The sequence below is a fragment of the Haemaphysalis longicornis genome, unplaced genomic scaffold, assembly GCF_048455015.1.
Source record: "Haemaphysalis longicornis isolate Haplotype H1 unplaced genomic scaffold, Haemaphysalis longicornis Haplotype H1 scaffold_20, whole genome shotgun sequence".
In the NCBI taxonomy this organism is placed as follows: Eukaryota; Metazoa; Arthropoda; class Arachnida; order Ixodida; family Ixodidae; genus Haemaphysalis; species Haemaphysalis longicornis.
Window position 1 is genome coordinate 1044940 of NW_027526296.1, and position 21960 is coordinate 1066899.

The 21960-nt window shown below is 49.7% G+C and overlaps 1 pseudogene across 1 annotated transcript in view; it reads left to right on the top strand.

Annotated features, from left to right (window-relative positions):
• Positions 1-21960, top strand: part of LOC144172347 (uncharacterized) — a 58077-nt pseudogene that overhangs the window by 34268 nt on the left and 1849 nt on the right. The window contains exons 5-6 of the transcript XR_013323003.1: positions 14035-14304; positions 16476-16763. The product of XR_013323003.1 is annotated as an uncharacterized LOC144172347 (transcript). The remainder of the gene's footprint in view (positions 1-14034; positions 14305-16475; positions 16764-21960) is intronic.

Consider the following 21960-nt stretch of genomic DNA (forward strand, 5'->3'; position numbering starts at 1 on the left):
ATGGGAGAGGCCTTTGCTCTGCAGTGGGCGTAGATAGGCTGGTGATGATGATGATGATTATGATGACCAAACTTGGCAATGCATCCATCAGGTTGGTTCAGGTGGGGGTTGCTGTAAGAAAATACAGAGGGGGACAGAGAGAGAAAGAGAGAGAGCAGATAAAACGACGGATGGAGGGGGGGTGAAATATGTCTCACGCTTTCTCACTACGCTTGCAGCGCGTGCGCATGCTTGAGCCTGTGTATGTATTTTAGGGGCGAAGCCCCTTAGCGGCTTGGGCTGTCGACGTCTAATGTCGTCGTCGTAACCGTCGTCTCATATAGTCACGGTACTAGAACACCGGGACACTCGTTTACCTCTCGCGCTAGAACGTAACGCGTGCTAAAAAAAAGCACCGGGACACTCGTGTACGCCTCGCGCTGGAACGCCTCGTAACTCGTATTACAAAACACCGGGACACTGGTTTACACCTCAAGCTAGAACGCTTCGTGCTAAAGACGCGAGACTTTTACAAGAAAGCTGTATACTTCTACCCCCCAAGCGGTTTAATTTCCGTTGAACAAACACCACGCCGCCAAGAAAACACTTATACACTGCATGCTTCGCCCCTCCCCAGGCTTTACGTAAGTGGAGATGGGCCGGCGTTTTTTTTATACGTATGCTTCAGTGGCATTGCCAAAATGATTTCGCAATCCCACTGTTAGATGTGTAGAATGACGGATGGCCGAGCGGTAGGAGTGACTACCGCGAACAGTAGGCCATCAGGCCCGCGAAAGACATGACAACATGCCGAGCCGTTTACCCAGAACGAACTGTCTTTATTTTTCCAAAACGGCCACTCGCCGCTGTGCCAGGCTTGCCTGGCTGAACATAAAACTAACAGCGCCGCGTGGGGGCGCTGCACTTGTGCTAACATTGTAACACTCCTCCCCTCTTAGGAGGAAGACTATGGGGAGTACCTATTCACTGGTTTCCTAGTCCTCGTGCTACGTCGCAACTTCAGTGTGCTAGGCGTAGGCACGACAGAGTGACTGTTCACGTGCACACCACTGTTGAGCGCAGTCCCGTCATTGTCCATTGCACAGCTACTCCCAGAGAAGCTATTTCCCGGTGGCTCTTCCTCATGAGGCACTTCCGGAACAGCGGGTGCATGGAGAGGCGGCGGCTCCAGCTGTGGTGGAGCTGCAGCGATAACAGTTTCAGGAGAAGTCAGGTGTGCGTCTGTCTGCACAACGCGTAAGTGGTCGCTGTGTCGGTTTCCAAAGGTGCCGTCTTCAAAACGGACAGTGGCTGATGACGGGGTGACGTCCCCAACACTGGCAGGCACCCAAGGTGTACCCCTGCGGAAGTTTCGCGCATACACGTCATCACCTGGCTGCAGTGATGGAGCCTGCCGGGACCCTCTGTCGGCATACAACTTCTGCTTGAGTTGTTTTAGAAGTACAGATGCCTGCAGGCTTGGCGTCAGGACATCTAATGGAGTCTTGAACATTCTTCCCGTCAAAAGCTCACACGGTGGCCGACCTGTAACTTCATGTGGTGTGGTCCTGTAGTGGAACAGGAACCTAGAGATCTGCGTTTGGAAGTTCCCAGAGCCAGACTTCTTGAGTTTGTTCTTCACAATTTCTACAACTCGTTCAGCTGCACCGTTTGAGGCAGGGTGATACGGCGGTACGAGCATGCGGCGTATTCCATTTCGAGTTAAAGGGGCCCTGAAAGGCATTTTGAGCACACTAAATGAAGTAGCGCAATCGTTAGATTGGGTCGTCAAGGTCATCTGGGCCAAGTATTACTCTTTTACGCGCAGCGGAAAGCTCACACTTTTGTTGCAAAGTTTGTCGCTTTTTTCTCACCCTTTCCTTCGTGTTTTTGGACGCCGCCATCTTCACATGTCTACATCATCGATTCCTAGATGTTCGTCATGAGCTAGACATCCTGCTATTGTGCGGCTTTTTCACGCACTTCCGGCAAAGAGATGAGTCGTCTGCTCAGCGTCGACTCGCCGGCTGATCTGCCAGCGTAGTGCCGGAGTGCTTGGACATTTTACGACAAACGAAACAAGTGTAAACAAACGCTTAACCGTTCGTATTGAATGCAACACGGCCATAACACGACATGGATATTCTCTTACCGGAGTACGTTCCATAAAGAAAGCGTTGAAGCCCCGTGGCACTTCTTTCGTGCAATCGCAGAGAACGCCCTGACCCGAATGCCCGGGTTTGACGGATACATTTTTTTCCACTTCAAAACAATCCAGAGATCCGTTTCGAACGAACACAACGTCACAACATGCGTTGCAAGTTTGAACCGCGATTGACAGACGATGGGTTGCCTCCTCCTGCCCGTCGTAAATTCGGCACTCACCTCGCGCGTGGTTTGCGGGGACGAACAGCAAGTCACTTAACTCTGGCGCGCAAGCCGAGATGGCTTTTAGCCACGCACACTGCACATACACCATGCGAGGTTGAGTCGTACGTCGCTCGAGAAAGATAATCCACACCATGGGAAGCACTATCCACCCGCAGAAGCACAACGTCGCATTTCATCGCGAAACAAAGGCATCCACACATAACAGGGAGGATCGCCTCCTGTAATGCCAAACGCTTCTCACACTTCGTAATGAGAGTGAGTGGTACGTCTGCAGTGCCCACATGTTGCGAGGTGGGGCCCCGAGCTGAACCGGGATCACGCAACCGTAACTGACCTCTGGGGCGGTTTGTGCCTTGTTGCCAAGGCAACCGATGTTTGAGATCGTCAAAGAAAGGCGCTCGCTCCAGTGCTAGAAAGCTCAGAGCCGCGCCGGAGCATGTTTTGCCAACGTTGCCGCTCTCCACCACGCGTCGCCCCAAGCTGAACTGGTCACATGATTGAAGCGTTTTGTGCACGGGTTCTGTATCGGTTTAAAATGTCTTTTTCACATGGCGCCGGCAGGAATTACCACCACCGCAAAATAAGACCCGGCACCAGCGGGGCCACATCTGATACGGCGCTTTTTGGATAAACAGTGCGCGGTGCATGAAAGGGACCGAGCGCAAGATCCTCCCCAGCGGCTGCGAGTTCGCCGCCGATTAAAAGTCACGTGCTGCACTGCAGCAACGCACACCGCGACAGGGCAAGGCCAGGCAACCGCACACATGCGGCCAGATTTTTCGTTCGCTTATCCATCCTTGAGCGGAGTGCGGAATTCATGGTGTCAACAAAACTTGCCCGTAGCAGACGGCAGTCGGAGGAGCGTAATGCGGAAGTACGTCACCGCTGACTAGCGCAGCATCATGGGAGGGAGTGCTCGCGCGCCGTCAACAGTTGAAAAGAGGAGGAAACGCGGCGCGACGATAATGCGCGGGTTTTGATTTACGATTTCTCAGCTAATACTCATCGCTTTAACAAAATTCTTGCGGGAGGAGATTGTTAATACATTGTCTTATTTGGGTACATGTACATCCATGCATCGGCGGAAGGTCTTTCAGGACCCCTTTAAGAACTCAAGGTACTGGGCACTGGTGAAGGCAGGACCATTGTCGGAAACTATGACGTCAGGCCATGCTGCGAAGGCAGGCCATGCTGAGCGAATGCAACTCTCAAGGCACAAATGGTAGCTTCTGCAGATGTGGAAGACACAGGAAAGACTTCTATCCACCTTGAGAACGCATCCACAATAACCAAGAACGTGTGACCTAGGAATGGTCCCCCAAAGTCAATGTGAAGTCTTGATCAGGGTCGTTGTGGAAAAGGCCATGGCGTCTGCTGAACCGGCTGTGCAGCTCGATGTTGAGTCTGGCACGTGGCGCAGCTCTTCACACTGTTGGCAATGTCATTGTCAATGCCTGGCCACCAAACATGGCTCCTGGCAATCATCTTGCTCTTCTCGATACCCGGGTGGCTTGCATGAAGAACGCCAAGAACTTGGGCCTGCAATGATCTTGGAATCACAACTCTTGATCCCCAGAGTAGGCAACCCTCGTGGAGACTGAGTTCTGAGCTTCTGGTGTTGAGATGGTTCCACTATGGTCCCACTGGGAGGCTTTCTCCTTTCAGAACAGCAAGAACAACATGACCCAGAACTGGATCATTTCTTGTGGCTTGGGCCACAACACCAGGTGAAAGCAGTCGCGGATATGCCTCCTCCAGCAAGAAGATTTCAGCAGGTCGTGGTAATGCAGTGGTGTCAGTTGGCAGAGGCAGTCTACTAAGAGCATCAGCGTGGCCGAGCTCTTTGCCAGGCTTGTATACAAGTTCGTACTTGTACGTAGAAAGCTTGAGAGCCCACGTGACCACTCGAGGCGAAGCTTGCACGGGAACGGGCTTGTTGGCATCCAGCAGTCCAAGAAGTGGCTTGTGGTCAGTGTCTGCTTCGAATGAGATTCCCCACAAGTACTGGTGAAACCGATTCACGCCAAACACTAAAGCCAGTGCCTCCTTGTCGAGTTGACTGTAGTTTTGTTCTGATTTTGACAAGCTTCTCGAGGCAAAAGCAATGGGATGTTCCCGGCCATCAGCATCTTTGTGCGCCAGAACTGCACCTATACCATAAGGCGATGCGTCGCAGCTGAGGCAAACAGGCCTGGCAGGGTTGAAATGCACAAGAACTGGAGCTGATGTCACCAAGTGCTTACAGGCAGTGAATGCATCTTGTTGTACTTGTCCCCACTCCCACTTCTTCCCTTCACAAAGAAGCAAATGCAGTGGACGAAGGAGTGACGAAAGATTGGGTAAGAAGCGCCTGTAGAAGTTGACAAGTCCTGAGAAACTCAGAAGTTCCTTGACATTTTGAGGCACAGGAGCATGCAGAATGGCTGCTACCTTGTCAACGTTCGGGGAAAGGCCTTCCTTGCTGATGATGTGCCCGAGATACTCAACTTGTGGCACGAAGAAGTGGCATGCTTCAAGTTTCAGCTTGAGGCCAGATTCCTGAAGCTTGCTAAGCACAGCACGGAGGTTGCGAAGGTGCTCAGCATCGTTTGCGCCAGTTACAAGAATGTCGTCGAAATAGACTGCTACGTGTGGCAGTCCCCTGAGCAAGTTCTCCATTTCACGCTGAAATATGGCTGGAGCAGATGAGACACCAAAAGGCAACCGGGTGTACTGAAACAACCCCATATGCGTCGAAATGGTGACGTACTTTCTAGAGTCCTCGTCAAGGACAACTTCCTGGTACGTATCTCGCAAATCCAATTTTGTGAATTTCTCACCTCCAGCAAGCACAGTCCACAGGTCCTCGATCCTTGGAATGGGGTACTGTTCCACTGTTGCCACTGGGTTTATGGTGACATTAAAGCCTCCACAGATTTTGATGCATCCATCCCTTTTGGTCACAGGAACAATAGGTGCAGCCCACTTTGCTGTCTTGACTGGAACAAGAATGGAATCTCTTCTTAATCTTTGGATTTCTTGGGTGACTCCATCTGTCAAGGCATACGGCAGTGGGCGTGGCTTGAAGAACCGAGGCGGAGCATCTGAAGGAACATGTAGAGAAGCTTTAGCACCCTTGAACGTACCCAGGCCTTCTTCAAACACTTCGGCATAGTCTGGGGACTAGGTGTTTGATGTCAGAAAGTGCGTGTACGTTCACTTCAACGTCGGAAACGCCGATGCCCAGCTCACGCATCCAGTTGCGTCCGAGAAGAGTGGGCGATTCGTCCCCGGTAAGAAAAATAGGTAGGTCGGCCTCCTTGGCATGAAACTTCACGCTGACGTCAGCTTTGCCGTGAACCTTTTTCAGTTCCCCGGAATAGCTTCGCAGAAGCACTTGTGGCGGCTGCACAGGAACCGAAGGCAAAAGCTGTAGAAGACGCGACTTGGCCATGACGGAGACACTTGCCCCAGTGTCCACTTCCATGCGGAGCGCGCAAACGTCAACAGTGACGGTGAAAGGCGGAGGCGGCGTGGCGTAGTCAACTTGCCACATGTCGAAAACTTCGGAAGATGAAGTTCTAGCGACTTCCTCATCGCGGACAGTATTCACACGATGACGGTTGCTCGACGACGGTGAACTTCGTGCCGAGAACGAACGTGCCTTGGAAGGGCTGCTGCTTCCGGCTTGGCTGTCCTTTCGTCTCGAATTGCAAACCTTCGCCAAGTGACCTCGTTTGTGGCAGTAATTGCAGATTGTCTTCACATGCTTGCATTTCGATGCCAGGTGCCCGTCCCCGCAGCGGTAGCAGGTGACGCCCCCCGAGCCTGACGAGACACGGTGAGTCGAGAAAGCGCTGCTCGTGTTATCTTGGGCTACCTCGCCTGCGTCCTTTTTTGCTGCTTCCATTGCCAGGGCGGTCTGCACGGCATCGTCGAAGGTGAGGTCCGGTTTTTCCAGCAGTCTTGTTTGGACGTCCGCGCTGTTGATGCCACACACGATGCGGTCGCGGAGCATGTTTTCGAGTTCAGCACCAAAGTTTCAGTGCTCGGAAAGGCTCTTTAGTGCTGCGATGAAGTTGCTGACGGATTCCCCTTCCGCGCGAACGCTCGAGTTGAAACGAAAACGCTGCACAACGGCAGATGGCTTCGGACAGTAGTGACTTCCAAGAACTAGTAGAATCTCGTCCAGCGTCTTGTCACTGGGCTTGGCGGGCTTGACCAAATTTCGGAGCAAAGCATACGTCTTCTGCCCGCAGCAGCTGATAAACACGGAAGTACGCTTTTCTGGGGCGACATCGTTGGCCAAGAAGAATGCTTGCAGCCGGTCCACGTAACAGGGCCAGTCGTCTCCTCCCCCCTCGAACGGCTCGAGGTTGCCGAAACTTGGCATTGTGAACGGAAGGCAGAGCGGTGCGGGAACGAAGACTCACGTTAAACTTCTTTCATCCTCGTCGCCAGTTGTTAGATGTGTAGAATGACGGATGGCCGAGCGGTAGGAGTGACTACCGCGAACAGTAGGCCATCAGGCCCGCGAAAAACATGACAACATGCCGAGCCGTTTGCCCAGAACGAACTGTCTTTATTTTTCCAAAATGGCCACTCGCCGCTGTGCCAGGCTTGCCTGGCTGAACATAAAACTAACAGCGCCGCGTGGGGGCGCTGCACTTGTGCTAACATTGTAACACCCACAAATAGGCAGCTTTAAGTGTCTCTGAATTATTGTGGTTTAGCTTCAAGGCCTTCTTGTGCAATCGCTTTTGTATTTCATATTAATCCTTATAGCATTTCTTGATAGAACATCAATTCTTGTCAGATATCTTTTAAGACGGTATCCGCTTTTAATTACGTGATTTAAACTTACCCTGCAGTCATATAAAACAGTCTATGAATCGAGGTAACGGGTCAGAGAGTTGTATGTTATTTAAATTGATTGATTGAAAAACATTTATTAAGACAGGAAGACCACAGGTGTGAGTGTGGTAAGGGAAGAAAGGAGGGAAATGAAAGCCAATCGCTTAAGCACTTGTCCACATTGATGTCTCGATGAAGTCCACTAGTTGATGCAGTCGCACGCCGGATTCTTACTTGTGTCCATTGCTAAATAGTCCAAGCACCGCAGTCACCGATGGCGCTCTTATACGAGTCGTGCTAGGCCACTCTTTAGAGAATACGTCACTATTTGTGCGAGTGAATTAGATTTTATTTCCTGACAGACATACAGTAAGAGACAAAATTTAAAACACTGACAGAAAAGTAACGCAGGAAAGCAAGTCAGAGAAAATGAGCGTCACCCGCACCGCGATTGTGGCAGTTTGTCGTCAGCTTCGCGTTTCGATGGAGCCTGACTCTTTTTTCGGTTAATTAACCAGGTTTCTGTAAAGCGCTTTTAATGCATTCTGTAAAGAGCTTTTACACTTCTGTAAAGAGCTTTTTAATGCATTTGATAATGCTAGGTGTATAGTTCACATCAGCGAAATCTATACACGAAAGAAAAATTTAAAACTTCTGCCAGGCTACGTCTACACTATAGGAGATACCGGGGGATGGTTATCTCTCCCGGCCTTACTTTTATCTCTGTGTTGTTTAAATTGACCCTCATACCTTTCATTACCAGCCGTCCTCTACTCGCATATCAGCCACGTTGAGTGTTCGCTCTTATCACAAAGGTATCGCCACAGAATGCCACCGCAGCCAACAGTAGGTCTATAAGATTGTACTATGTAGGCGTACCGGTAACGCTTGAACAAACTATAAGGGAGAGAGCTCGAGAAGAAGCCCCGGATCGCACCGCGCCAGCGTGCAGACAGGCAGAGTTACGCTTAAGCTTTCCACGTGATTAAAGATTGATGCAAGGCGTGATTGCTTATTCTTGTGGCGCACGTTTATCTAGAATGTTCGTTCCCATATATGCAGCTAGGAGCACAGTTCCCGATTTTTAATTAATCCGCTGAGTCCGTCTGCTTGAGGTAATGGAGTTATTTTAGTCCTGTTGATGACGCAGTCATGCAGCATCCATTCTTCTACGCGTTCCAGCAACACATTTCTTAAGACTGTGGTTATTGAGACAACGGCATTCAGGTGCTATGCATTTCGTAAGAGAACTTCACGGGCCAAATGTTAAAAATAAAGCGGTTGCTTTAAACAGGGCATGAAGACAAAACACAGGTTCGGTTTAATGAAAAAGACTGCTTGATAAAAATTATGCAAATTTTATCTCAAACTTCGAAAATTAGTCAATATTAAAGGAAGCATATAAAGTAGGGGCTACTCCCCAGCCACTATGCTGTGACTTTTCTATGACGTCAGAGAATCTTGTTCGTGCTATTGGACGCTGCCAAACTAAGCCACCGCCAAGAAGCTGTTTGATAGTATTACTTCCGTTCTGTTTGATAGTATTATAGTAGTTTGATAGTACTGATAGTTATGCTAACGATCAGCTAACGCACTTATAAGTATTTGCTTAGTGCTGGCGCATTCACTCCTGCCAATATGACGTCACTATGGGGCGAAATGGGAACGTTTTTTTTTAAATAGTTCCTGCGTCTTTTTTTTTAGTTTAGAAATGTATTTTGTGACGGGAATAGAGCTGACTGAGTTACCAAAGCCTAGTTCTTTCAAACTAAGCAAAGTCGTATTTTGTGTTCATGGCCCCTTAAGCAACTGCGTCAACACAACTAGCATTTTTGTGCCACGCGCCCTTATTTCATTCTCGTTTCTAGCCTCCAACAGACAAAATGACCCTCCAAAAAGGAATCGAATGCGTAACCAAGTTGGTCTTTCCGCTGAGATCAACAACAACGGGCTGTAACGTTATTACCGTGAGCCAGTGTTTGGCTGTCTCATATTGGCAATCCCTGTGTTGTGAGCCGAGGTTATGATACGTGGTTGCTTAGGTAGGCTGCGTGAAGCACACGCAAAGCTTACACAGCCACGCAGCACTGCGTCTTGCCTCTCTGGGTGTACGCGCGCACTCGCGTTCGATACTCTGAATTCTCAAATAACACTGATTTTGTGCCTCTAATTTAACCAACTTGATTGTTTCAATTCAAGATCGACCAGTGATAAGGTTTTAAATTCTTATCCTTCGATTAATGGTGCGCTACATCAGCGGTGACTGCGGGCGAATGGTGGCCCGACTGTGCCTGAAGCTCTCACATTGATTTCTAATGTTTGGGTAAGCTTACGTTATGTCCTCTGCTTTCGATTCAATTCTGCCCTCAATTCTCTTCGCCCAAGCACTCAGGCGCTGCTGGCTTATATATTGATGCAAGATAATGGTGGCTGACAGTGCCTGTGTTTAGGTGCTTCTTGTCAACGCGAAATTTGAGTAAATTTAATGTTCTCGTTATATTTCTTACTGCAGATTTTGGGCACTTTTGGTTTAACCATGGGAAAATAAACAAACTTATTTCGTTCTACCTTTGACTTTGCTTTTCTGACCCCTGTATTTACAGCTTTGTGGGCAAATGGGCGCGGTGATCTCAGCTCAGTGTTTATGACGGAGTCGTCGAATAGAACGTCGCTATTTTTAATCTTGCGGAAACCGCGCGAAGATGTATCCAACCAGCTCAAAAAGCTGTTCTTGCGTTGCCACTGATATAACGAGGATGGGTGGTGGGGGAGGTCGCGCTTTCTCATGCCACAACAGACATATGAGTACACTAGCGAGCACTTCGATAATGGTTTCAACCCCTGAACACTCCCCTGCCTACTGGACTGGGACTGGAAAGGACTTTATTCACATCGATCCTGCAGTGGGCGGGGGTTTGTTATGACCCCCGTCCCGACGCGGCCGGTCGTCGCATCTTCTTCGCTACCATAATAGGCGCAGGCCCCTTTACGGAGTCCGTGCTTTTCGAGTGCAGTGAAGACCTGCTGGATGGCCCACTCTTGCTTCGTCTTGTCTCTTGATTCGATGGCTTCCTGTAGTCGTACCGGATAGTCTTCGAAGCTGGCGCCTTCTGGGTCGGTGGCGCAGTCCCACATGATGTGCCACCGGTTGGCCGGCCCCTTTTTGCATACCTCGCATTGGCTGCTTGTGTACTCCTCTGGACGCCGTCTTGCATCACGTTTTATGCTGCGCCTGTCAGGCGCAGCGGTACAAGGAAAGCTGCTTGTATAAACGCGGTGTATGCAGAAACGACTCCGCTTGTATGGCTTGTATCTAGTCTGAACATTATTCATCTCGATCCAGCTATGTCGCAGTATGATTGATTGATTGATTGATTGATTGATTGATTGATTGATTGATTGATTGATTGATTGATTGATTGATTGATTGATTGATTGATTGATTGATTGATTGATTGATTGATTGATTGATTGTGTTGGTTGATTTATTCTGCTGATTCCCCCTTTAACTTATGAACAGATGCGTTGGTTAATTTTCATATCACAGTAGATGTGAGGGATGCAAAGGCGTTACAGAAGTGCCCATATTGCAACTACAGTCGAACACGGATATATCGAACTCCAAGGGGATCGCGAAAAAGTTCGATATACGAAAAGTTCGATATACAAAATATGGGCTCTGAGACCTCACCTGTGGCGGGCGATCACTTACCGATCGGCGCATTCAAGAATGACAACGAATTCCGAAATCACGACGCAACAAAATGCTTTATTTGCGTGAAAAAAAAATTCGCTGATCTTGGCCTGCTTCTTCGTCGTGGAGATGAAATTAAAGACGCTGGTCTCGATCTTCTCGAGGGTTTCCAGGTGCGACAGCCCAGTTCCTTCCATATCGCCGCAACAACGTCGAATCAAGCTGAACGCAACAGCCACTTCAGCGGTGGAGTACGATCGTGTAGCCACCTCCTCGTACGGACGATCTTCGCCACTCGAGCTATCAGCCTGGGTTCCTCGACTGCAGCTACGATATCCTCGTCACCGAGGCTCGCAATAGCCTGAACATTGCTGTCACCGTTCATGAAGTCGTCGGCAGACACTCCGGCTGGAACAGCAGTCGGGAAAAGGGACGACAACTCGCGAAACGTGTCGTTCATGCACTCGTCGTCGTCATCGCCGTCTTCGAAAGCTTCCGAAAGTTCGGCTGTCACGAAGCCTGCCTTCCGGAAGCAGTTGGCCACGGTCTTCTTCTTCACGTCATTCCAGACGTCCGTCATCATGTGTATGGCCCCCAGCAGGTCAACCTTAAGCTCAGTGCCCAGGTGGAGGTTCATCAAAAGCCTATCGAGGAGTCGCCTCCTGTACCCGACCTTGAACGACTTAATAATGCCCTGGTCGAGCGGCTGCAGCCTGGCTGTGGTGTTCGGAGGCAGAAACTTGAAATCGATGTTTTCGAGCTCGCAGGTGGTGTGGTGGGCCGAGCAGGTATCCACAAAAAGGCAAGCGCGACGCCCCGACTTGCCCAGTTCCGCGTCCCACGCTTACTGGCGCGTCATCCACGCCGCCTTATTGGAGGCGTAGCGGACGGGTAGCTGCTTATAGTTTTTGAAGCAGCGGGGTGACCTTGCTTTGCCGATCACGAAGGGCTGGAGCTTTTGAGAGCCATCCATGTTAGCAGCGAGCTGAACGCTCCCGCGCACTTTGCTCATCTTGCCTCCGTGACATGTGCTCCCCCGGACGTCCAGTGTCTTGCTAGGCAGCATTTGCCAAAACAGCCCGTCTCGTCAGCGTTTAAAATTTCCGCAGGAGAAAACTTCGCGGAGATTTCTGGCCATTCCTTCGAAATCCACTGCTGGATATCTTGGCTGCTGACAGCTTCGCTTTCGCCAGAAATGGTTTTGCCAACAATGTTATGGCGGTTTTTAAACCTTTGCAGCCACCCAGTGCTGTCGTCGAAGTTTTCTCCTCCGAGTTCCACGGCAAACCATCTGGCCTTAGCCATTAGCATGGGGCCATCCACTGGAATTTTCCTGGCCCGAATCTCTAAAAACCACGCATAGAGAGCCTTTTCAACTTTCTCGTGGGCAGGAGCGCGCACACGGCAAACTCCGGACGTTCGTTGCTCCGCCGCTTCTGCCTTGATGTTTGCCTTGTTTTTTAACAAGGTATTCAAAGTCCTCCGCGGAATGCCGAAGTCGTCTGCCACCGTCGGACTTTTTCTCTCCCGCCTCGACCCGCTGAATGGCTTTCAGCTTTGTCGCAGAGTCAAGGTTCTTGCGTTTCTTGACGATGGCTGCGGTTGCAGCGGTCATTGCTTCCGCGTCGCTTTACCACTACCCAGTCACACGTGTCGTGAGACGCGTACAAGACGCCTGCACAACTAGAAAATTCCAGCAGTCCACTGCGCCTTCGCACACTGTGCACAACACGCACGCAAAAGAAGAACAACGCGCACGCAACACAAGAACTTTCATGGTGACGATTTGAAGGCTCTCTGAACGGACTCCAACAAAGCGCTCGCGATGGTCACCTCCGAGAGAAACAGAGATCTACGAAAGGTGCGGGACAACTTGCGAAACAGTAGCAACAACAGCAAAATGCAAAATAAGGATGAGGCCGCCAGCGTCTCCGTTCCTGCTCTTCCCTTCCCCGAGGTGACATCGGGGAAAGGCAGACCCAGAGAGAGTAAAAAAAAAATTTTGGCAAGCCGGGGAACGTACCCAGCAGAAAAAAAAGAGCTGTTCCGCAATGCGGAGTACCTACGCAGTCGGAGCAAAGTCGGGGCATACCTACCTCACACTGTCACATTTTACGAGCCTTTCGGGCTACTGTCCCTTTCGGGTTTCGGCGAAGGCGCGATGTCGCCCGCTAAGCGACCGCAAAAATCGGGGGTGCAGCGACCGCCAAAAGAGCACCTTCCAGCTCACGCGGCGTTCGATATACCCAATGTCGGGGAAAATACCGTTCGATATAAACGTACGAATTCCTATACGCTTACATTAAATTTTCAAGGGGATAATTTGTGTGTTCGATATAGACAATAATTCGATATACCCGTGTTCGATATATCCGTGTTCGACTGTATTTAGGACTTACATGAACGATCTTCATGATCATCATCGTCAACATTCATTCCACGACATAACCACGCACTACCGCCTCTCCCGCCGCCAACTACCCCCAGCCGCTCCGACCTTTTTCCAATGAAGAGGAACACCTATGGCGACTCACCCAGACACACGCACTCCCCTGCCGATATCGACTTCACCTAATCTACCCTTCTTTGTACCCCACCCCTTTGTGCCCCGACTGCGGGCCCCTCGATACCCGCGACCACTGCATGTGGCAGTGCCCCCACAACCCATTCCCCCCTTCAACAGACAGAGATCACTGGGCAAAAGCGTTGTGCAGCTCGGACCGGGAGGTCCAGGCTAAGGTCATCCAGCGAGCTGCAATGGTCACCGGTCGGTTACCACCGCCGGTCACCCGCCACCCAGACTAGCCCCATGGGGCTCAAATTAAGTTTCTCTCTCTCTCCCTCTCCCTCTCCCTCTCTCTCCCTCTCCCTCTCCCTCTATCTCTCCCTCTCTCTCTCTCTATCTATCTATCTCTCTCTCTCTCTCTCTCTCTCTCCCTCTCTCTCTCCACTGCAGGACGAAGGCCTCTTTCATTGATCTCCAGCCGGTCCTGTTCTTCGCTGCTCGAGGCCATTCTTTGATGTGATAGGCAATATTTTAATCCAAAAACACTGGTCTCCAATGGCTGTTTTTCTTCTTTCCCCCTCTAGCCTTTTTCCCTTACAACAACGGGTGGCCGCTCATTCTCGTCTCGCAGGTGGCGCTCATCTTCGAGTACCTGGTCGAGTCCCGAGGCGTGGTGTTCGAGTGGGTGAACAGCAGCGCCGCGGACCTGTCTTCCGGCTCGGTGGTGACGGTCGGGGCCTCGGGCGTCGGCCGCAGCTTCCCGCTTCCCCCACACGGCCGTCTGCTCCTCGGGGCAGTTCCCCGCGGCAACGCGTCGCGTCTCTACGCCAGCGACGGCAGGGAACCCCTGGCCGCGCCCCTGGACTCCTTCCAGCTACTCGTCAAGAGACCCTACGCGGAGGCCGCCGCCGCGAACTGACTTCGCAGGCACCGTGCCCGGGCCGGAGACACAGCGGTGACAACGGTGACAACCGCGAGGTTTCTGTTGCGTCACGCTGTTCACAGTCCGTGACTCCGTGGAGATCGTCTTCCCCTTCTTACCTTACTATTTTTATTTGCCTTCGTTTCTTGGCAACCGCGACTGCGAAAACTTCATCGCCGGAGACTCGTGGGGGCCCCGGAACAATTTCAGCAAGAGCTCGACCGCTTTTACGAGAGACACGAGTGTTTGAAGCCGTGTTTTGCTGCGGAAACTTCAGCGAACGAGGAAGCGTCTGAAGGATGTGAGACACACGTCTAAAGGACGCTCTAGATGAACATAGCCTGCAAGCCCGCAGCGGTATCTATCAACAGCGTGACGACAATACCGCCTCTGCCAGTCGCCGTTAGCTTTGTTGTTTCTTCGCCTAAGTAGTTTTCGTGCGAATGCTCGAATCTGTTTGCGCCTTAACTGAGTGCAATACGAATGTCTTGTTTCTGAACAATATCGACCGGACCGAAAACCCTGAGCTTTTTTTTGTTTTTGTTTTTGCAAGTCGGGCAGCTTGGTTGAGTAGAGTAAAATGTTTTATAAACTGTGCATACAGGAAGTTTCGCTGTAAAGAGCCGTGGTGCCACTTAGGCTGTATTTGTAAGCATAAACTGGACGAGGTGTTTGACGGCTTCCGTCAGAGCGATTTTGTTTTGGAAACGAAATTCCGGTGAGCGTTTTTGGATGCTTCCAGTTAACAGAATCGCCCGTTCAAAACGAATTTCTGTGTTTGTACAAACTTCCGCAATTCTGTGGCTATACTTATTTAGTTAGACGCCAGGTTGCGTTTGGGGATGTGAGAGCTGCCTTGGCCTGTTGGATTAGTTTCTGTACTCAAAAGTCGGAGAACACATTTCAGCCATTTCGATTTTTTCTTCTACGCCACTTACCTGTTTCTTGATCACAAGTGACAGACAACAGGAATAGACAGGGAGATATAGAGAGAAAGGCAGAGAAAAAAGATTCCTGTTATTCCCTTTACGTCACACCTCTGCACTGACAGCACCTACGTATGCAAATACATTAGTGTTTATTCATATCACACCCGCAGTCTCTTATATCCAACATTGCTGATCTAGGAATCTAGGAAGTGCAGTTCTGGGAACTGGCCATTCTTTTTCTCTTGAATCTCTTTCCCTTACTTTTGTTTCCTTTTCGTTTTTTTTTTTCTTTCTTTTTGTAGCCGCCAGAAAGGCCTCGTAAAGAACGACGTAACGTGGCGCCTTTGGGAATCGCGTCTCACCGGTTTTTCTTTCGCTCACAACGCAGCCTTCAGGCTTGCCCTGATATCGCCAGCCGTCTCAAATTACGCCGCTTTTCATATCCAATTTCTGCACCTTAAGCGCGAACAGATAGCTGCAAAAGGCTAACGGTCCATTTGCACCATACTTACGCGAAGCCATTGAGGGCTCTATAGCAAACACAACGGTATCGTCCCATAGCTTTCTAGCTCATAGCTCTCTATCTTTACATACGTGCGAACAATGTGCCAACATCAGTGGACGCATCGAGGCGAATAAAGAGAGGCGAAGACTACGAGCCCCCAAAGACGACGCATCCGCCTCGAGAACAAGACCGGCGACCGCGAGGCGCGGCGGTGCAGAAGAGCGCCCGTCGGCCCCACGTACACTTGTCGCCGTCACATGCGCAGTTGCGCCAAGAATTGACATGTGTATATGGGTCACGGAAAGTGGCATCAGCGCGGCAATTTAGCACGCTCGTCGGCGAAGCGCGCGCGCGCGATCGAGAGGGGCCCCAAGTGAGCGGCAGTCAGAGGCGCCGCCCGCGAGTGGCGACGGCGTACAACAACGACAACAACGAGAGGAGCCGGCGCGGCCACCATATTGGCCTTGCGTCACGCGTGGCCTCAGCCGCGATAACGGCGAGCGCGCCAACCTCCCGATCCCGGCTTCCTGGAGCCGCGAGCGACAGCGGGTCGGGGAGGAGCGTCGTCCGCAGGTCGGGTTCCCGTTGCTTCCAGGAGAACCGTCATGGCGCCCCTCCAGAGGACAGGTAGAACTGTCCTGCTTCCACTTGCAAGATTAACGCTAGTCCTCTTCCTCCTGGCTTTACTGCCCGCTAGCCACGGGAGTGTCCACAAGGCGGACGAAGACCTGTCGCTGATCGTCTGGTCGCACGGCACCAACAGCCGCTGGAAGCTGGAGCAGGCGCTGTCGGGTCGCACGGCGCCGTTCGTGGAGGCCGACGTGAGCTGGGCGGACGGCATGGCAGTCATGGCGCATCCTCCGGTGCGCTCCTGGGACCTGAGCCTGCGGGAGTTCCTGCGCATAGTGTGCGGCTCGCCCAAGAACGTGACGCTCAAGCTGGACTTCAAGTCCAGCGACGTGCTGGAGAGCGCTTTCACGGACGTGGAGAACGCGCCTCTCGAGGTGAGGGAAACGCTCCGTTTGGAGTTCGGACTCTATGGACTCGCACGTGCCTTCTGCCTTTGGCAACGCGGGAAAATTTTGTTAGGTCACACGCCGCCGGAAAAGGAGAATAGAGAGGAAGAAACATCGAGGCGAGGGGGTAAGGCATAGAGGCAGTGGAATTTTAGGTTGCTACCACTAACCCCACCATACAACTCAGAAATATGGAAACGGTGATGTTAAAGCCGCCACACGATGCTCTTCTTTCGGTGACGATGAATCGAGCTTCAATTACACTAGGTTTCCTATCCGGTCCCAGTGTTCTATTTTCATTATTTTTGTACATGTATCATCCACACACGGTGGCTTTTTTTTCCACCTTGACTGTGTGTGCCTCCTCTTTCAGCAATTCTGCCCCTGTCATTCTCAGCTCTCAGACAGACTCCGCCCCCAGGCTGGTTGCCCGTAACCTTTGATAAGGGAAACTAACAATATAAGTTTCTAGGAAACATAAACTACTTTAAAACCAAGAAAACAAAATCTGTCTGATATGGCGGTTCACAGGAAAGCCAAAGATTCATGCATAAGTGGCCAGCTATCTGCTAGCCGTAACCCACAGCGTAGGACCCTTGGACTATTGTTTTTACCGATACAATTTCTGTAGATAGCCCACCGCCTGCGTATACGCATGAAGAACTGGCGCTCGTGCTGTGTTTTGTAACTCGTTACGTCATCCCTATCAATCCCCACCCTACTTTATCCACAGTCGCCCACACACGCATGCCCAGAATTTTCAGAAATATCGGATACTCCTCTCAGGAATCTACTTAAACCGTTCTACAATGACAATATTTCGCCCGCAGTAGTCTTTCACACCGTCTTGAACCCGTTCCTGGCGCTGGTAGCAGTTGGGAATACGTGGGGCGTGCATACACACTCCGCTTTTGAACCTGACATCTATATTGTGGAGCGCCCATCGTCCAACTCTCCGAATGAACTGACCACCTGCGATTCCTAGACGTGCATCCCAGTTGAGTACAGCTTCATATACGATGCACTGGCCTTGTGTTTCGCCAGCACCAAAAGCAGAACATCTTCTAAATAAGAAGTCTGCCTACCCAGAGCCCACCGACCTACCTGAGCCCCACGGTTGGCTAGAAAACCATTGTTTGGTCTTGACTATAAATCATTGTTGTTTGGCCATCTATACCAGCCGAGTATCCTTCTTGGGGCGACTCGAGTCTTTTCTCTTCTGGTAGGTTCCGCTTGTACCTGCAAGTAAAACGACGTAGAGACTCAGTCACAGCGTCGGTTTGCTCTTCAGTGATCGATGCAAGGTTGTCACCGGGACTCACTGGTCGTCTAGACCGGCCGCTCCTTGTTCGTTGACACGTCTGTCATTATCACTTGGAAGCAGGACATTTTTTTTTTATCCTTTCCACTTCACTCTTCCACGTATTGCAGGTGAAGCTGCATGGGCAAGCGCTGGGTCTGGAATCGTAACGTTTAGTCGTACTACCTGTAGAGCTAGAGTCAGGACGCTTCAGCCGTGAAGCGTTAGAAAGATAGAAAAACATTTTTGCCTCTTCGCGTATGCGTGGAACCGCTTCATAGAAGTGCGGAAATACCCCAGGGTGAAGGGAAATAATAAAGCCACGGGGAATCAAGCGAGAGAAACAGCATCGTGCACTGCCCAAAGGACATTGCGTTTGCAGCACTTCTTCATGCTAGCAAGCGCTGCATGTTAATTTCTCGGCCGTGTAACATCCTGCACCTGGTGTGCTGGGCCATTTCGTGCGACAAGCCCAAAACAAAAACCCTCTGCAGGGTTCACAGCTTCCCTCTTGCCCTTTCTTCGGTTAGTAGTGATTGGTCATCTTCAAGAATAAGGGTTTGAAAATTTTACAGCTGAGCTCTTATAGGCTAGGTCTTCACCAAAACTGCGTCTACGGGGTGGGCAAAGAAAAAAAAGAAAAAACGCGTGGAAGAGATTTTATCTTGCGGCGAAGCCGACTTTCTATTATATGCTCTGTAGCTCTCAATATAATGTAGGTATACCTTGAATAAACTAATACTGTGATTTCTGCTAGGACGACTCTATCATAACATCGAAATTAATTATCTTTCCATAATTCGTTAGCTCATAGTAAAGTTGTACACTTCACGGAAATCCCGGCTTCTGTCGCCGCCTACGAAGAAAGTATTGGTTGTGGGAAAGTGTCGCAGCTCTTATTATTTCAAAACTATCACAAAAAATTATACAGGAAATAGCAGCTAAGACGACTTTAAGATTACGCCGACTTTCATCTACTTTTCGCGATTATGTAGTTAGCCGTGAAGCCGTAAAATATTGTCAAATTTTCGTCTGCTGATACATGGGCTTCTACCGGAGGGAAACGGACTGCCCCGTGTTTGTTCGCTAGAACAAAATTCTATTCCTTCCGAGTTTTATTGTGCTAATTAACTGCCAGGAGCGTGCTGAATCGAAAATTACAAACAACGTGTTTGTTTCGGGCACTTCCTGAACTGCACAGCTCCGTTGGTGATCCTTGTTTACGGAGTGAAAGGCCACTGAATTGTTTTCCTGTTGTTGTTCATCCTAAGCGAGAAAAAAAACGTTCTTGCGTAATCTGTTTTGACGTGATGACGTAATGACATATGCCTTCCTTTTTCTAGAAAACAATAGCTTGGCTCCTAATAAACGTTACATTTATCAGAAAGTTGATTCCCGCACTCCTGGAATTCCACCAAGGACGGCAATCACGAGCACTTGCTAATGGCTACCAGCTAATGACTCTTCAAGCTGGCATGATATCTACATTTGATTTTGCGGCAAATTTCAACGCAAAAGAAATGTGGTGAAATTTTCTCGCACGCCTTTTTTTTTTTAATTTCTTAGAAATAAACCTACACCGCAACATTTGCCGCAGCGCAAACAGGTGTAGCTTAAGACAACAGACGACACGAAGCTTATATTCGCTGTAGTCATAGTCATTTCGAGCAACGCCTTCTTCTGACACACGTAGAGTGCAGAGGTATGAAACACTGACAACTTAAACCACCTACAGTCATGGACAGATGAAAAGTTAGCACAGAAATATGAATCAGAACATGCAAAATCGAATAATGTAGTTCGTTGAGATCACACTCTTAATAAAAAAAGTAGTAAAAAGGTAGTAACGGCCGTATTTACTAACTCCTTACGAACCTTACTACCCCGCGTTTTTGTACGTAGGCTCTGCCACTAACAACTGCATGGTTAGTAAATTAACTGAGTGTAGGAAGTAGTATGCACTAGATTATGGTAGTGCTTGTGACTAGGTTGTGCATGTCCAGTTATTAGTAAACGCATGTAGCTCAGAAGAGTGCTATCGCTGGAACTTTACTAGTGGGGGTAGGGGCCTGCTTCGGTTAGTAACCCTGACTAGTGCTAAATTTACTACCTCCAGTTACTAAGTACCTAGTGTATACTGGGACAAGTAACTTGTTAGTATTCCATTAGTGAATGCCCCGACCTTTTTTTAATGCGTAATGGCACGGTTGTGGTATATTTGGAAAGCCACACTTCCAAACTTTGTTACTCTTGTGGAGTCACGTGACAATTGGACTTGCATGGAATAAACTGCGCTATTCAGGTCTTCCGGCTCATATTTTCGCGTCCTCATTTCATTTGTCCTTGATCGTACGTTCAGTCGTAGTGAAGAAGGACCGCAAAGAGAAGGGGTACTACAGCCAGAAAGGACTATAGAAAGGAGGACATGATTGCACCTAGTATCAGCAGAACTATTATCATGAAGTCACAGATTGTATACTCAGAATAAAAAAGCCCACGTACACATATCAAGGGCGACAGTTATCAAACCGCGTGCGAAGGTGTGCCGTAAGTTATCGCAAATTCCAGCCTGAAATGGAAATCTTTATGAAATATCATGTTCTGCCTGTGAAAGCTCTCCTAAACTATCTCTGATATGCGCGTTGCTGCTTCCTGCGTATACGTGTCAACACATTTGAAAGTAACCATACTTTCACAATGGCCGAGAGCACCCGCTGTTTGAGCGCTGCAACGTGCCACCGTAGCAAGGCGTTATCGTAAAAACCCTACATATGTGTTGCAAGTTGTCGTTTCTGCATTTCTATATCTTCCACCATAAAATTAAGAACGATGCCTGGGCAAATCTTTCAAAAAATCTCTTATGCTCTATCACCTTATCGTTAACGTGCCGCACAGACGTATTGTTCAATGCGTTGTATCTCACTTCGCAGACAAAGCAGTGTGGAAGAGCTCACCCTTCAGATAATCGTATGCTGTGTCGAGTGTTCGCTGTAGCAGCACTTGTCCCTGCCGGCATTCCCTTCCTCCACATATCTGCCTCTTGCCTCAAGATAAACGATTGCTGTACGGTGCGATCTTATCTCAACCTTCGATTCTTAATACATCGGGCAGTGTGGGCGATGCGTTAACGAAAGCTTCGAGGCGGAGGCCGAATAACTCCCCAGGTGATGCGCTATCCTGCAATTTATTCGCGCTAACGAGGTAGATTTAAAGTTCACTGCATACGTTCACGTGAACTCATCCCGTACACGACGTGTTCCTACAAGGCGTACGGGGGCAATTAAACTGAAATACCACATTTTCAGCCACCTCACTTGGTTGGTTCTGACCTCTGTTATCATGCAGAGGTCAGAACCAACTGAATTGGATGCAGTGCAAAGGTTTACGAAGGGCTACATAAGGTAAAATGATACAGTGGTGAGGCTGGGGGCGGGGAGGGGGGGAGTGAGAGAGAGAGAGAGAGAGAGAGAGAGAAAGAGAGAGAGAGAGCAGGAGGAAGAAAGCAAAAGGTTAAGAAACACCGCAGATTACAGGAGGTTCTTTTCCTATGCATTGCGCTTCACAAAGAGAAGAAATCAGGTCACCAACTAGCCCAACACCACATTTTATCAGGCATGGAGATAATTTGTATATATCAATGCCGCTCCCCACCCTAAAACCACAGTTCCAAATAAAAGTGGTTTCTCTCTCTCTCTCCCCCCCCCCCCCTCTCTCTCTCTCTCTCTCTCTCTCTCTCTCTCTCTCTCTCTCTCTCTCTCTCTCTCTCTCTCTCTCTCTCTCTCTCTCTCTCTCTCTCGTTCTGCACATTCCTTTTATAGCGAATCAGTAAGGGCTACTTCCTCCGGCATCTTTCGCGACAGTTATCCTTTAAGCTCGTTTGAAAGG